Below are 14,191 nucleotides of genomic sequence, written 5' to 3'. Positions count from 1 at the left end.
GATAATTTGTTTGGCTGTTTGATGCTCCTCTAGATACAGGCTGGTAGAGGATTATATGTGATGGCTCAGTGATTAGTGGTTGTGGTGGTACGGCTACAGTAGTGTGCATTTGGTTCCAGGCTCTTGCTTTAACACAGACATCAGTTGTCCTAAAGTCCCGCTAACTTCTGAATGCTTACATTATGAGGCTGACTACCTGCATGCGGTCCCATGGTCCCTCAGGGAAGATGGTTATTCGGAATTGCTTTATGGATTATTACGTTACAGGTATATGTCCTGCTGAAAGATTCATTTCCCTGGGATTTCATTTTGATTTATAAACGCCTCTGTTGCCAGGTTCTCTTTAAGCATCTTGGCAAAGAAGATAATCATTGATTCACTGTGAAGCTTAGCGGTGCTCTCTCAAAAACAACCAAACGCTACTGTGAGGATAGCCAGATCACACATGCAGAGAGAGAGCGAGCAAGAGAGAGCGAGAGAGAGAGAGAGAGAGAGAGAGAGAGAGAGAGAGAGAGAGAGAGAGAGAGAGAGAGAGAATGTGGAGTTGACATTTCCAGAGTTCCATTCATAATTTTTAGAAGCAGATCTTTATATTCTGTTTAGTTAGTGCTATAGGAACTTGGAATTTTCGTATGACAGAAAAAAAAAAAAATAATAACTTGATTAAAATAAGAATCAAAATAATTTCATAATTAAATTCTAAATGAATGGATAAGATACATACCATGTGAAAATACATACGTTATGTGAAAACTGTGGTACAAATACCTTCATAGCTCTCTGACTTGATGATGTGAACTTCAACTTCAAGTGACATGACGTGAACTTCCCATCTATTTGTTCTAGCTTTGCCTTCAACATTTGTCTCAATTCCACTGTTGCGTGAGAGAGATAGAGATCAGTGGTGTTGTTTTAAACCTCTTCCAAAGCATCTGAAGATAGCTCTTCATTTGATACTGCACTGTTTGGAGGGAGCCTTTGAACGCTGCTGTAGAACCTAGTCCAGAAGGGCTTCACCTTTCAGATGATAAAACAGTGAATTATTGGTTTGTTTATCGCGCTCTTAAACCCTAAAGTGCATTATTAAACAGAGAACACATTAAAAGGGGTATTGTTAAAAGTATTTTTAAATCTTGTAAATCCCTGTAATTTATGTCGTCATGGTCAAGAACCTTCACCCTGGCCTTCTGGTTCCAATTTAGGCCTTGCTGTCTGGATCTGGGTTAGTCTGTACCTGGGACTAGGATGCTGCAGTCACTACACTTTGGAAGCTAGAGAAACACACCGGAGGTCATGTCAGTAAATTGTAGCTGGGAAAAGTAATAGTGTAGTGCCTTTTTTTCCAGACACAATTTACTGATCTGACCTCCACAGAGTTTCTCTTTCTTCCTTCCTTCCATACTGACCACAGCCTGCCCTGACCCTGGCCCCAGCCTCTAGGGAAAGACAATAACGGTTCAGACCAGCAGACTAACTGCGTCCCCGCCCTATTGCCTGTTTAGTGCACTAAGTTTGGCCAGGGTCTATGGGGCTCTATTCAGAAGTAGTGCACTATATAGGGTGTAGGATGCCATTGGGATGCAAACCCAGAAGAGTCACCAGACCCCTTGGCTTCTTCTGCCTTGTGTGTTGATCCTTTCCTCCTCTCCTCTTCTCCCTCCTCTCCTCCTCTCCTCTTCTCCCTCCTCTCACCTCTCCTCCTCTCATCCTCTCCTCCCTCCTTAATCAAACAATCTGGGGAGTGATTGATTTTAATATTACTGGGCCCAGTCATAATGGTGTGATGGACGGATGGAGGGGATGGTCGGCAGGGTCCTGGTGGATTGGAGCAACATGTCAGCTGCTCAACCCCACCCAGGGTTGGTTCCATTAATGGTATTGCTTCATTTCTTAAAGTGGCAGTAACACCGTGGGAGCTGGGTCACCGTGGTTGGTAGAGCCAGACCCTGCAGACTCTGCTCTGCCCAGCTGTCATGTCCTGGACTGGGCTATTACTGTAACAATGGAGGCAGGCCATCCCACAAATACAAGGTGATTAATTCAGCAATACTATTTCAGTCAGTAGTTTGAGATATGAGTCAGAGTTGGATTCATTTGATACCATTTAAAACCTCTCCTGAACTGACATGAAATTGACCCTAACCCTGACATGAACAGGCGTACCAGAGCGTCTAACCTATCATTTTCTTTGATGCTTATCTTTGATGCAGTTGTTTTTTTCCCTTCACTAAGTGACTCTTCCTCAATGCCTCATTGTCTCACATCAATGACAGGTAAATATATGATGTATCTCACAACTAACTGCCTAATAACAGTTTGGTTCAGTGGAAAGGGATGTAGTATAGCTAACCCTTCACTGTGTTTAATAGGAATAATTGTTGAGTGGGTGGCTTTGACCTTTATTTCTCCTCTTAATGGGCGTTTGTGTGTTTTGTTTTTGCGCTAGATTTATGGTGGGTGGGGCTGGGTGATTCGACGCTCTGACACTGTCGGCAGTGGGGACCAGAGTGACTGACTGTACTCTGTGTGTGTTCCAGGTGATCCCATGCAGTCTGGCCACAGGCCGGTGAGCTTACACACATATGCACGGATGCACATACATGCACATAAACACACACACACACATATAAATTAATACACGTGATAGACAGACAGACAGACAGACAGACAGACAGACAGACAGACAGACAGACAGACAGACAGGATAGACGAACAGACAGACAGATAGATAGACAGACAGAGACAGACAGGACAGACAGACAGACAGACAGACAGACAGACAGACAGACAGACAGACAGACAGACAGACAGACAGACAGACAGACAGACAGACAGACAGACAGACAGACAGACAGACAGACAGACAGACAGACAGACAGACAGACACACAATATCTCTGTTGCCTCCCCTGTGCTCTGGTGACCTGATTCTTGGCTGATATAGGAGTTCAACCCTGTTCAGTTCTCTTATCTGTGCTTTCTGTAACAATCCCCCACACAAACCAGGACATCTATAGTAGGATATAAACACACACACACACACGAGGTCATCTACAGTAGGATATCTGCCATTCCTGGAGCAATACATACTGTCAATTGAATATAGAGTTCAGAATATATAAATATGTCTAATGATATAGCCTATATAACTGCTGGTGAGAAGAGAATGTGTTGATTAGTGGGTTTTATGTTTTCTCATACCACACCAACTAAATATTAAAACAAGAGCTACGGAATACTTACTGTGTTATTATGCCATTGACAATTATCCCTGTATGGCCCAGGCCTTCTCCTCCTTCTTCTCCTCCTCCTCCTCCTTCTTCTCCTCCTCCTCCTTCTCCTCCATGCTTTTAAGGTTGACAATATCTGAATAATTACTTCATGGTGTCACTTTCCCATAAAAGCAGCATCCATTCCTCAGATCAATAGAACACAAGTATCCAGTATTACATTGGGATGTTGACACACCACACACACAGTGCTCTTTCATTATCTGTGTAACCTAAGATGATTAAATTCTTGTCACTAGAAGTTAAATTGGCCATTACCCATCTAAGATGAATTGGTCCTTAAATGTCCTATTTAAGAGACCTGACAGGAAGTGCATGGGGGAGGAAAAAGTGCAAATACTCAGTGCTGCTCATAATTTATTTGTTGACAGATGGAGTCAAAATAACATTTAGCTGTGGACAAAAGGAAGGAGGATCCTTCAAAAATAAGTACAGTATTTTGACAAACCCATTGTAAGCAGGAACAATAATATTATCTACTGTATGTGATGTAGCTAGTGATAGTGAAAATTCCTCTGTAAAGGGGACACATTATTTGCTTAAACTCCTCCCAGCCTTTTCGTAGTCGATTAGGGTCAATAAGTCGTTCTCATTCTCTGCATGGATAAAATCAGTGGTAACTGCCATTGCTCATCATTTAACCTGACGTTAACCGTTAGTTTTCATTGTTATTCCTCAGTATACAATGTTGCATGATACTCTCTCTCCCAGCCCTCTTATTTGTCTCTTTTAAAACGCCCCATAGTCTCTATATTAAATCAAGCTGTCAGAGTGATTCCCTTGAGATGTTGGACTTGCAGCTTTTCCTTCCAGGTCAGTATGGCGGCCTCTCTTCCACGCTCATGCCTTGGCATTCATCTTTTAACTGCAAATGTGTATAGGCTACTATTCAATTAAACATTCAACGTTAAATGTATCTGTCATTATTTTTATACAAAAGTTATTATGGTTTTATTACAGCCCAAAATATGCATTATTAGTTTGTATTTGGCTCTTGGTATTACACTAATTAGCGGAAGAATGATATAACCACACATCATTTGGTATGGAACATTGGGAAGTCAGGTCTGGGCCACTGTAACTTCTCGCGCTATACATTACTGCTCCATTCACTTCGCACGGCCGCCGATGGACTGGGACAACACGCTGGAATTTATCCAAACAGGATCTGCTATTCGATTTCACAAGTCCAACCAATTAGAGTGTTGCATCACACCTTGACTTATGTAAATTGTTTGGTGTATTCAATCATTCATGATGTGGTACAATGCCCTTCAGAAGAGTCCAGTTGCACTGAGTGACCAGGTAGCAACTAAATGCCCTCTGTTGTTTTTAGACCGAGACAGTTGGCAGGCAAGCAGTCCTTATTTTCTCAAACACATTAATAAGAGGAGTCAATAAAATGTGAATTCTATATATTGTGCAAGTGTCCGCTGAACTAAAGACGCAATCACAGATGCAAATGCAAAGGTAGGCTATATGACTGAATAAATTGATTGAAATCATTCGAGTAATTCTTTACTCCTCTAAAACATAACTGTTCATTTTTCTGAATGGGATCAATTTATTGGTTGACAGGACTAGCTCAGAAAACGGGTTGTCATTCGGTTAGACCATATATTGTTGTAAAGTTGAAATTCTGGAGTGTCTTTCTAGTTCGCAATTAATACATGTAATTTATTCCCTTTCTCAGTGTGTGTGTGTGTGTGTGTGTGTGTGTGTGTGTGTGTGTGTGTGTGTGTGTGTGTGTGTGTGTGTGTGTGCGCAGCAATCAAGCTCCCAGGAGCGAGTGTTAATAGTGTTTGTTGTGGTTCTGGTTTAACGCAATGGAAGACACGCCCATTGAATAGCTGATAAAAGATCAACAACAGACACTACATAGATGTTGCACTATCTTAAGTTTTTAGAACGTTCCAAACTTTTGGCATGAACTTTTGCGTGCATGCCTTTTCTTGAATGTTCTGTTTACACTGGCCAGTCGTTTTCATGGGAATTTGTAAGTCATGATTTTATATTTTATTTTTTATTTTGCAATTAGTGATTAAATCATACAGGCCTTAACTGGCGCGGTTATCAGCAAGCGCAACTGGAAACGTAATAAAATAAATGTAAATATGCAATGGTCTTCTCAGGCTGCCTGTGCAAAGCATCAATTAAAGCGAATTCAGGTTGATGTTATAGGATTATGTGATGGCTGTCGTGTGGTATTTAAAAAAAAAGTCTAAAAAAATGATTCAATATTATTAAGTGTTTTATATTTTTAATGTGGTAAAAATATCAATGAGATATGAGAAGTATAGTTAAAATCCATCTGAAATTCAACCAATTCGACAGGATATCATGCACTATTTTTGCAGTATTTTTGCAACGGCCTACTCTGATAATTCCTGCAATGAAATAGGTCAGATTGACTAAGGTTTGATAAAGTTGACATGTTTATTTGACCTATGATCTCGCTTAGATTTATCGATTGTGTTTGAAATAGCCTACCAATTCCAACAAAATTACCATAGACCTATCCTTTTCCCACACTATTTTGCCTACTCTTAATTCACAATCCAAATCAAACATTCCAGGCATTTTGAGTTTATAGGGTTGAAAAGTGTTTTACCTTAAAGTGAAGAATTACAACTTTGTAAATGTTATGAATCTACAGTATAATAAATGTGTATCTAGGACATTTGTCTCTTGAAACTTTCCTCTCCAGGCTAGATGCACCAATATTGTTATTCCTCTGTCAGTAACTTCTGGTTATCTCCGGTTATCTCTAACAGGCAGCATTGTTTCCTGCAACGTCTCTAAAACAGCTCAATTACACATCTATTATCTACCCATTGTCATTTAAACTTCCGATTTAGATACAGGTTTTTATTTTTGTTTTTTTGTTTTCAGTTGTTTTAATTTTATTAGGAATGCAAATGTTTATGTATGTATGTATGTATGTATGTAGGTATAGTTTTAATTTCATTAGGATTGCAAATTTTTATGTATGTATGCATATGTATGTATGTATGTATGTATGTATGTATGTATGTAGTATGTAGATAGATAGATAGATAGATAGATAGATAGATAGATATAGATAGATAGATATAGATAGATAGATAGATAGATAGATAGATAGATAGATAGATAGATAGATAGATAGATAGATAGATAGATAGATAGATAGATAGATAGATAGATAGATAGATAGATAGATAGATAGATAGATAGATAGATAGATAGATAGATAGATAGATAGATAGATAGATAGATGAATAGATAGGGTAGATGGTGGGGTACTTGGAGTAGGTGGGTGGGTAGGTGGGTAGGTGGGTGGGTGGGTGGTAGGTAGGTGGGTAGGTGGTAGGTAGGTAGGTAAGTGTGTCCATATATAAGTATGATAATATTATTACAGTGTATAAGCCCATGTGGACTGGGAATCATGAAGATGCATGACACTATAATGAAATCAATCAATCAATAAATCGTAGGCCTAGCCAATAGTTGAGTTGAATTAGGATAATGGTGTTTAATACAAATTAAATTATATCTACAAGATATAGTTCCATTCATGAGTCTATTTTGATCCTGTGAAAGTATGGTCAGACATTAAAATAATAAGTTAGACCACTTTTAAACGGAATTTATAACCAACTACAAATGGGATAATTAATAATAGTCTATACATTTCGTCTTAGTCTACTGTATTTTTGTTAATTGTTCTATTACCTCAAATTATTTGATGAGTGCTAACTAATTGTGTCCAGGTAGCCTAGTCTTTACGTAGCCCTGTGGTTTAAAAACACACAGGTACTTGGTCTGAGATGTCATTACTGAGACGTGCGTAATAACGCAATTGACTGAGTGGAATGAAAATAAACTGTGGCCAGATTAGGGTGGGTTTACGAGCTAGTCTCTCTCCCCTAATCTAGCTCTTTCCGAAGAGAGCAGTGGGTTTGTTGTGGCTTCATTAATGTATCGTTGCAGATGCCAGGCGCAGATAAGAAGCCGCCGATCCTTGTTGGCTGTCTAGACGTGTGATTTAACCAGTGAAACTGGATTGATCACAACAAAATTCGCCCTAAAAGTAAATAACCAACCAATCCACCTTAATTCCAATCCCAGCCTCAGAAAAACGGTTATGTTAAGCATTGGTAGATGACTGCGCAGACCTCAAAATTGAGGGTGTCTTATTTACTTTAAAATATATAATAATATTATTGTTCATTCCACATGCAAGTTTTAAGCTCCAATGTTTTAAAGTTAAAATGATTAATAGCCTCCGTAAAAAATAACATATTAACATGATTATAAGGATTTCCCCCAAATCAATAGGCCTATCAGATTAGCCTGATAATAGTCATAACATTCAACATTTATATGCATGCTTTCATCAATGGACCCTTGTATTCGATCATTGACGTTTTCATCCATCCTTTGTATCGCAATTTTAATAGGTCTCTTTTTGCAGTGGTTTAAAGCCTAATGCAGGGGATAAATAGGGAACTAAAACCGACTGTAAACTTATTCACCTTGTTAAGCACAATTATTATTTTGATAAATTCAGAAATATATTGGTGTTTGATTTGATGCATATAGGCCTACACCTATGTAGTTTAGAAGCTCGAGGAACTGGGGGCCTATAAGGTTTGCGGAAGCATACTCGTTTTAAGGTATACCTTTGGTTGAAGGTTTTGATGTTTATAGCTCAAATAACCACTGGTCAACTTGATGAACTGCATGCCACAGGCTGAGGAGGGTGTAAGGTGAGGGAACAGGGGTGTAAGCCTAGTGAGGGAACAGGGGTGTAAGCCTAGTGAGGGAACGGGGGGTGTAAGCCTAGTGAGGGAACGGGGTGTAAGCCCTAGTGAGGGAACGGGTGTGTAAGCCTAGTGAGGGAACAGGGGTAAGTGTGAGGGAATGGGGGTATAAGCCTAGTGAGGGAATGGGGTGTAAGCCTAGTGAGGGGGAAGCCTAGTGAGGGAACAGGTGCGTAAAAGAGGAAGTTTATGAGGGAACAAAGAGGAAATTCTACAGAGTTTATGCAAGACATTACCTTAGACATTATAAAGATTTAACAGTTTTATTTTTGATCAGTTATTAATTCCTTTATGAATCTTTGTCCTGACAATAAATAACAATAACTTACTTTTGTTAGAGAGGCTCAAACAACCTGCCCTTTCCTATTAAGATCAAATATTTAATAACAAGAATCTATTTTATATAATCTTCGGAAATCATGCTCCTTTTTAAGACAAACACACGAGTCTATGGACTTGATAACGAAATAAATGTATCAAAAATCACATAGAAACCAGAGACGATATGTTCACAATGAATTGCAGAATGTCCATCTGGTTCGACATCAAATGGCTCAATGTAATATGGAGGGAGGCTGTTTTGTAAATCCATCACGAGAATCTTCTATCTTCTTCGGTTCATGCAACGAAGTTCGGTTTTTGTTTTGTCACTGATATCCTCAAAAACTGCTGAACTGTCTTAAAGAAGGGCTTTCGTTCGCGTTGCTTTATAGTACCGTTAGGTAATTTGTTCAACATTTAGAATGTCATTTTCCCTCCATGTCCGAAAAGGACTCCTCTGTCTTTAGGACGCTGTGATGAGCTGGTCACATGCAGGGGACGGGGACCGGGGACCAGGGGGGGGAACATGCTAGGCCTGGAACCGAGGCTGGTGGCCCGGTCCTCACGTCTCCACGGGACTGGGTACCATGCTGTTCGGGGTGTCAGGTAAGTGCGATGACAGAGAAGTCACGTCGCTGCCGGAGGTTTCCCAATGAACCCGATTCCGAGAAAGATACACCTGTAATGTGCAAAGACAGTGATGTCAAAATAAATCTGTCCCTGGCTCTGTTTAGGCTACAAATGTTGCCACTTCTGACGTTGAAATTTGCCATTTAACGTTATTACTTATAACATTTAAATTGATGACATTAAAGTGAAGAAAAAACTAAGAAAGTGTTGTCATCTAAATGAATATGTGTGTGTTTACGCGCGTGCGTGCGTTTGTGAGAGTGTGGGAGAGAGTTTGAATGTGTGTTCGTGCGTAATTACGCGTACCCACATGTGTAGCATCTTCTCTCTTACCAGTTGTTGAAAGGCCGGCTGGTCAGAATCACTCTGCAGGGCGAACTCGCTGAGGGCCTTCCAGGGAGGCTGGTAGGTCTGCACCTCCACCGAGTTACCCTGCACCGTGTTGTCGTGCCTGATAGGGCTTCTGGCAACCAGAGGCGTACCTGTGAGCCCCTGTAGACTCTAATACGAGATTAGAATAGGAAATCCAAATTAAATCTACACTTTGGTAGAGGAAGAAAACCATCAAATTCCCAGATCAGAATGTCAGCATTTTGTTCTGTAGTCTTCTTTCAATACAGGTCATGCACAATTGAATTCTTGATTAATTATTTATTGGCAGGTTGAATACAGAAAAACAATAATGAAAGAACAGCTAGTGGAAATGACCGGCCTCGGACCAAGGGTTATTCAAGTGTGGCACTGGTCAAATCATTCCAGAAAAACGAATTATTTGCATTTAAGAGGTGACCATTTGGCCACAAGTACTTTTTGCTGACCAACCTGGACTCAAGGGTAGACGTAACATAGTAAACGATAATCTTGGAGACTTATATTAGTATGATATGCACGTTTGGTATGGTATTAATTTGTGGATGTCTATCATCCATTTCGTATAAAATGTTACGAATTACAATTCGTATGATATGTTACTAATTGCAATTCTTATATCCCGGATTTTCGTTTACTATGTTATGTTTAGTCTATGAGACCAGCCTGTGCTGACATACCTCAACTATCGCAAAAATGTAAGGATTCAACGATGAACCAAACATAAAGAAAAGTAATAGGCTAATAGAAGTATAAAAAATGTTTCCGAGATTAACTTACGAAGATGCTTACAGTCTTATCACTGTGTTGCTGCTGCTGAAGTTGCTTCATGAGAATAGATCTCTTTTTGTCTTTGCATCTTTTATTCTGGAACCAAACTCCGAATAACCCTTGGGCTGAGGCCGGTCATTTCCACCAGTTGTTCCTTCATTAGCGCATCTGGCCGCGGATTGGCGTTGTAGCAGGTCCGTAACGTGTGGAGCTGCTTCTCGTTCAAAACGGTTCGCACTCGTGTTGTCTTCTCTGACTGCTTGTGGACGTGGTTTCGGTGTGGTGCCCGTACTGTCACCGGCTCTGCTGAAGAGAGGCGGAATTATATTTAATAAAAAAGGAAATTAACTAAAGTTTGAATTATATTGTTATTATTGTTATTGTTATTGTTAATTATTATTATAGTCTATGCAAATGCGTTTTTTTCCTGGAGTATGTTTATTGCTATATGTTATATAGACCGTTAATTACTCTTATTAATCTAAAATGTAACTTATTCAACTCTTGCCATGCGTTATAATATATATATATAGAGAGAGAGTACGTGTGGATGGAGAGATTGTTATCGTAAATATATATATTTAACGATAACAGTCTCTCCATTCACACATACTCCATTTGATCTTGGTATTCCCCTAAAAATACATCGCCCATATTGAGCAACAATTATGTCTAGGCTCCAATGACAATGTCATTCTAAAAGCATGTAAGCTTTATTGTATTATAGTTCAATAGGCTACAGATTCCCCATCCGCCACTTTGACACACTCCTTGTTTATGTCATGCATTAAGTTTTGTTAAATTTAAAAGGAATAGTCAATTAACTATTACAACAGCAACTGTGTGTAGGCCTACTCGTTAATTTCTATCTACTAAAATTATTTAATTTTCACATTAAGAGATTATCTGTAAAGTCGTATTTATTGTTACCCAGATGATCCTGATAGGCCTAACGTCAAGGAGTAGGGATTAGCATAATCTTTGAAGTTATTATAGCCTACTGTATTGTATTATGGGTCAACACTATTAAATAGTCATGTAAATATCAAATATCAAATATCAAATCCTTTAAAAAATCCAACGTCACTTATGTTCAAAATCTATCCATTTTAAAGCTTGGTATAAAAATGAAATCATATCTCAGTGATTTTCCATGGAAAAGTTTAAAGGTCAGTCTGATATTGGTTGCCTATTGCCTAATATAGCCCCTAGTTATTGACATTTTAATGACTCAAAGCTTGCATCTGATTTTTTTCTGGAGTCTACCGATCGTTATGATCATAAATTGAGGCCTATCGATAATTATAGGAAATATATTGAGAACTATTATTATCAGGCTATTATTATGATAATTAATCTAACAATGAATATCATAATTCTGATTAAGATGATTGCCTCCATATTATTATTATTGTTGTTGTTGTTGTTCTTCTTCTTATTATTATTACAGAAGTCAGTGGTGGTGTTGTTTTGGATGTGCAAAACTGACCTGCTAAGTGTAGTGATCTGTTGGAGTGGATATGTCCGGGGCTGATTGGGCTTCCGGCAGGGCTCCGCTCCATTAATAAACTGTGGTCCGCCCGACACAGCAGCTCCTCGTCGGAGAGAGAACTCATCCCCCGGCAAAGAGCTGCCTGCTACACACGGAACATCTGAAACACTCGATGTGGTACACGTTGTCCCGGGCTCGCATCACCAAATCACTGCTGCTGAATCCCAGGTTACATTTTGCACATTTTATTCCAAATAACCTGCAAGGAGTAAATGAAACAAAAAAATGTATTGAATTAAACAACAACTTCTAACAGCCATTTGATTTGTTGTTACTGCAGTTTTTTTTTTTTATTCCAAGTTTTACATTACTAGGTCTACTTCGAACGTCAGAAACAAGGCTAAGATAAATATTACTGTGCATTGTTTAGCCAGGATCAAAGTATAAAAGCTAACTTGAACGAACTATTTTAATTGTGGAAAAGCGATGAACTACAGATACATTTAGCATTGAATTACACAGACTGAGCACACTTTTTTTATAAACCTTCCAAAACAAGGATATTTGTATTTTTAGGCCTAATAAGCCTCTGTGATTTAGGTACAAGTCTTGCATGTATATGGATATACAATATATTAGTTTGTAGGCTACCTCCTCATTCACACCAACGTTAAAATTACATTCAATCACTAACAGATTATTTCCAAAGAATTTCAATCCCTACCTTACATAATCTCTTTTGCAATAGGTTTTTCCGTCCCGTACGAAGCAAGTGCATGTCTCATCCAGGTACTGGTTGCACTCTGCACACTTCAGACAGGCTGCATGCCACTCCAGGTCCGGGGAAACTCTCAGAATGTACTGGTCATGTATCTGACTTCCACAGCCTACACACATCGCGAATCCGGACTTCTCTGCAGAGAGCACAGACATTGTAACCATTCTTTCCCATGTACACAGTTAATGACACCTTAAATCACACTTTTTGAGAGCCACTGGCCTACATGTCACTTCTTCGTCTTAAATGGTCTTATACAGAGCGAAATATTCCCAGTTTCTCACTGTATTACATTCCAATGACTAAAACCTGTTCTGAAAGTATGCATAATCAATCGTTTTAAAATAAATGTAAAATAAAGAATTAACTATAAGCAAGAAGAAGAAATCACATTATGGTTAATAAAACAATACCAATACGAATATATTATATTTGTTTTATGCAAATAAATGTATGAAATACGATGCTTTGAATGCGATAATAGAATATGTTTAATTTCAGAGGCTACGATTTATAGAATTAATCTACAACACTGGAAAAGCAGATAAAAATACATGCAAAAAAAAAATGGCACTTGCTTTTGGAATGATCCCCCATATCACCCAAGAAAGAAGAGTTGAAAATAATATCCACCATACAGGAATGATGACAGGATTGCGATAAGATGCAGAAGAAGTAAGAAGGAGAAGAAGAGGAGGAAGGAGGGAGGTGATGGCCTGTGCCTGGCTGTCTGATAAACTTCAGTTCGGACTGTGGGACGGCCAGGAAGAGGCGCTGCAGTGTCCCACACACTCTCTGACGTCACGCGTAAAACTGGACATCCATTCGTCCCACATAACATATTCCCACTGTCATATCAAGTCTCGCTAGAGATTTTAAAGAATTAGAGTATTTCGAAAAGTGTTTTATTTATTTTGAAACAGTTGGTTATTTGTTAGAATGCAATAGGTAATTCTAAGGTAATTTTGGGGCTTGGATATTTGCCTGCGTTTATGGTGAGCTTTTTTGGTTGATGTATTATTTCCTGACAATTACTGCTAATTATTATTTTTTTAAATCTGTACACTTTTATTAGGCCTATATTGTAATTGTAATTAGCAGGAGTAAGCAGTAAATTGCATGTTTTTCCTGGGACAGAGGAGAATGCACAGAGACAACCCGTCATGACACCTGACACCATGTGAATCAGTTCATCCATCTACTCGAGAACAACAAGGACACCTACTGGAGGAACATTAGAAGTACAATTTTACTGCTTCATGACGGGACAGGAGAGCAGCGCAGTGAGCCACTCTAGACTGTTACCTGCTTTTTAGTTACACATAAAATAAAATGTATCCACAAAGTTTCTGTATTGAATTTGTTCTATTTCCTATATCAAATTAATAAAATGTAGGTAGGTTCCTTTCATTGTCTCGGAATTTTGGAGTATAGGGCTCTCATTATATAATTTTACATCAGCTTGTATTTTTTCCAATTAAATATAAAATGTTTATGTCATGGAATAAATATATGTCTATGGATGGAATGCTTACACCATGTATTTTATATCCTACAGTACATCCATTCATCAAATCCCTGGTCTTTTGCACTTTAAAAGGGGCCTTTGAATTCATAATGAAATTATTAGATAGGGCTATTTCCCTGAGTTCACTGTTTAAAGTGAAAGAGACGCGAGAGATCAGACTACATTGTTCTCGCGAGATACAAGAGTGGAGAATTAACTGATGCCTCTC

The 14,191-nt window shown here is 38.8% G+C and overlaps 1 pseudogene; it reads right to left on the bottom strand.

Annotated features, from left to right (window-relative positions):
* LOC121847872 overlaps positions 1 to 13,099 on the bottom strand; it is a 92,155-nt pseudogene extending 79,056 nt beyond the window's left edge.
* Between the last annotated feature and the right edge of the window lie 1,092 nt (positions 13,100 to 14,191).

The sequence above is a fragment of the Oncorhynchus tshawytscha genome, linkage group LG12, assembly GCF_018296145.1.
Source record: "Oncorhynchus tshawytscha isolate Ot180627B linkage group LG12, Otsh_v2.0, whole genome shotgun sequence".
Taxonomy (NCBI): Eukaryota; Metazoa; Chordata; class Actinopteri; order Salmoniformes; family Salmonidae; genus Oncorhynchus; species Oncorhynchus tshawytscha.
The sequence above is the reverse complement of the archived record's forward strand: the minus strand, read 5'-3'. Positions and strand labels throughout refer to the sequence as shown.